Raw genomic sequence first — 3,835 nt, 5'->3', positions numbered from 1 at the left:
CACCTCTTCCCTTCCAGGCAGCTGCTGTGCACAGACGTCGGTCTTCAGGATAAAGACTCTTGGGGGAGCGAGGCTTGGCAGTAGGTGTAGCCGGGGAGGGGTTCCACGGGTTTCTCCCAGCATTAGTGGCGGCTGCTCATGTCCTAATCCTGTCAGGTCCCCTGTGGTGCTTCTGCAGGAGGGACATTCTGCTTGAACTGATGGCTGAGGCCTGAGCCCTCTTATGGAGACTGGGGAGAGGGCTGGTCTGTGCTGGGAAGAAGCAGACCCTTCTGGGAAACTAAGAAAACTGGGGATAGGCGGGGAATGAAGAAATGATTCTATTCCACACCCTTTGGGACGGGGAGAGAGTCACCTAAGGGACAGAATGCATCTGAATGGGCTCACAAGTTTACTCGGGAAGGATGTCATGAGAACAATTTTTATGTTTAGCCTTTAAACTAAACAGGAGTGTCTGGGTTGTTGGGCCTGAGAAGGAGCCCCAGATATGAGTCACTTGGGGTCCAGGTTTGTGCTTGAGTTGCTGCTGAGTCGGTGGGGATCGCCCTGTGTGGACAATCCCTTATTAACCCGGCACAACACATGCAATGTACCTGCAAACAGGCGGGGGGACACTTGACACTCAGGAGGCATCAAGTTAATGAAGGAAGAGCCCCCAGTGCCTGTCTTTGGCTGAGAGAGGACAGTGGTGACACTCATCCAAGTGCAAATACGTACATCCTGTGACACAGTACTTTGGTGTCGCTTCTCTGTACTGTACCCTATCTTAACTTCTTTCTTTAGATTTTAGTTTTTGTTAAACAGAAATATGGAGATTAAGGAAAAACAGGGATAAGTGGGGTAGGTACAGTCGGCCCATGCTCCACTTTCTGAAAAAAGAAATCAAACTAGGCCAGTGCCTGAGATGACATTTGGAATACCTGTTATAACCACCATTAAATATCTAGCTTCCGTGAACTGAAAGTGACCTCAATCCCACATGTGCACGTTATGGCTGGTGGTCTGGCTCGTGTGGGACCCAGGTAATGGCAACAGGAAGAGCAGGAATGGAATCATGAGAGTGGATGACCACGTGGATCTCTTTGTTCCAACACCATGAACCTCCGAGGACTTTGTGAATAGGTTCCATTTTGATTGCCATTGCTGGCCTGAGAGAGAGTGTGAACTGTAGTTTATGGATGGGTGAGTGGACATGTGAAAGACAAGTTCAAGGGCAACTCTAACAGAAGTATCATTTATGTACAGATCCAGGAAAGAAACCAGATATTTCAGACTCTTTCAGAAGCCTGTATTAGCCACTTGGATGCCTGATATATTAGGGCTGCTCCCCTGACTTTAAACCCAGCTTCACCCACCCTCATATCTTGGCATTTATAAGTGAGGAGGTGGTAGGAGGCATGTGGGTGGTGACTTCAATTGTTATTTAGAGAGCGGCCTCTATGGCTGCCATGGTTAGGTGCAGCTACGCAGTACAGATCATTTTTCTTCCTAATATGTCTTCTGATTCCTTTTTACTATACTGGTTTCCACAAGCCTAATATTTCACAGCATATGGTGTTTTACCACAAGCCTCTAAATATCACCTCCTTCAGCAGGACCTCCTGCTTCTGCACCATTGCTGGTGCTCTGAGACTGTCCCCTGTCGCATGGCCGTTTCCAAGCCCTTTCCTTTTGGCGCTTTCACAGCTCATGCTCAGACCTGCAAGTGTCACTTTTTCTCACTCTCTCATGGTTAATTCTCTGACCAACACATAAGAGACCTCTTCTCACTGTTTCCCACTCATGGCAGCCTACAGCTGCTGAGTGGGAAGCCCTCTGATGGTGTCTGTCAATAACCACCACCAGCACCCAGCACATTGGCTTCCTTTCCTTCCGGTCTCTACCTGACACTCAGATCTGCTGGGGGCTCCGGATGTCGAGCAGGAAAATGCATTGTTTGTGCATAGACACTGGGAGGGTACATGTTTCCCTTTTGGATTTAAAAAAATGTAATATGGAGTGATTCTAATTCAACTAGCCACTATACATCTTCATATACAGAATTTCAGACTTCTTCAATGTAAATCTACATCAGTGGTAAAGCCTAATCCAAAAGGGAAGTTAAGAGGTACCCCTCTCCAATCCACTCTCAGATTAAAGATGTTTTGATCAAAATCAAGACAAGAACACTCTTGTTCCTTTACCAAACAAAGTTTGTGCATCTGATGCACAGCAAAGCAAAGCCTGAGACACTGATGTTTGCAACAATGAAAGGCTTTGTTCACAAGACAGCCAAGAGAGGCAACGAGAGAATAAGTCTCAGATCCCCCTCCTTGAAGGCCAGGGACTTGAGATATTGGCGGGATAAAGGAGCTGGGTGACCTTAGGCCTGGAGAAAGGCAACTGGAAGTAGGGAAAAGTGAGGTAATTAGTGTTCTGCAGAGACATATCTGAGCAACGTGCTTCCTTGTGGGAGGTACGTTCAAATGTGGAGGCACTTAGCATGGTCTGAGGGTGGAATTTCTGGTCCTCTGACCTGAAACGGTCATTCATGGGACACCTGCACACGCCCAGGTTTGGGGGCAGTGGTCCCAACAAGTCTTATCCGGCTCAAACTTGAGTTAGACAAAGCTGACTCCAAGTTCCTGAAAATAACTGGGGCCACATCTTTCATCTCGGTGTGCATCTTGGAGGGTATGCAAATTACCACAAAATAGTTAAAGTGAGCTTGCTCAGTGAAGGCAGGCTACAAGCAGAGGGGTGTTTAACAAGCTTTGACACAAGATCAAGAAATCTGCTGGGCGCCAGTTTCTGTTAACCACACAGGGCTCAGTTTCAATCCTTTTCTAGCAAGTGAAGACAAACTGTAATAAGCTCATCATGGTGTGATTCTCCTCACTTCGATTGCTTCCCTTTCAGTCTTTTGTTTTCCCCGATCTTTGGTGTCACTCAGGGCTGACATGATGAACAGGATCCCTGCACCTAAAACTCCTGGCCAGATGTTCGAGGGGCAGAGGACAGGTATGATTGTGTGGACAGCCTAGGCCATCCTGGTGGCCAAGGGGAGACTCGATTGCTTCCCTAGATTCATCTCTCTGCACTCCTTGCCTCAGAGCACTGGGACATATGGGGACACGATCTAAGGTGAGCATAATATAAAGGTACCCAAGGACAGTTCACTTGATCTTTCACACAGACTTGAAGGCAGAGAGGAGACAGGAGCCTTGTAGCTTTTCTGCTCAATTAGGCAGATTCTCCCAGGGTGGACGTTTCCCTGGAATTCATGGTAATGGCAAGTGTCTGAATCATAGATTTAAAATTTCGAGTTCTTCCCTTTCTTGAATACTGATTATTTGTTGGAAGTAAGAGAATATGAAAAATTATTTTACACATCCCTGGATATCACACACATCCCCAAAGCAAAATTTATTGCTGAGCCTAAAAATGGACTGAAGCAAAACTAGACTCATTAATTGTGATCACCCTTTCCATTGTTCTGCCATAGATTTCCTGCTTCAGGCTCTCTCCTAGCAGGAGCCATAGTGATATAATAATATAAATGATGTAGTTTCACACACATGGATTTTTCTGCTCTAGAATAAACAATCATGTTTTAATCTATTCATAACCAAATTTGTTCTGAAGGGGAATTAACAACGGTCGGTTTTGTGTATATTTACACCTTTACTTATGAGCCTCCTGTGATAGGAAGTCTCTTGACTCTGCAATGTTAGCAGCCACGTGGCTCACATCCCCACTGTACTGCAAGCTCTTTGCGGGCACATGGATATGTATCATCTTTGCATTCCTCATGTTATCTGGGTTGGGACTTCACCATATGCACAAACAGGAAGAG

Source organism: Orcinus orca, chromosome 14 (genome assembly GCF_937001465.1).
Source record: "Orcinus orca chromosome 14, mOrcOrc1.1, whole genome shotgun sequence".
NCBI lineage: Eukaryota > Metazoa > Chordata > Mammalia > Artiodactyla > Delphinidae > Orcinus > Orcinus orca.
The sequence above is the reverse complement of the archived record's forward strand: the minus strand, read 5'-3'. Positions refer to the sequence as shown.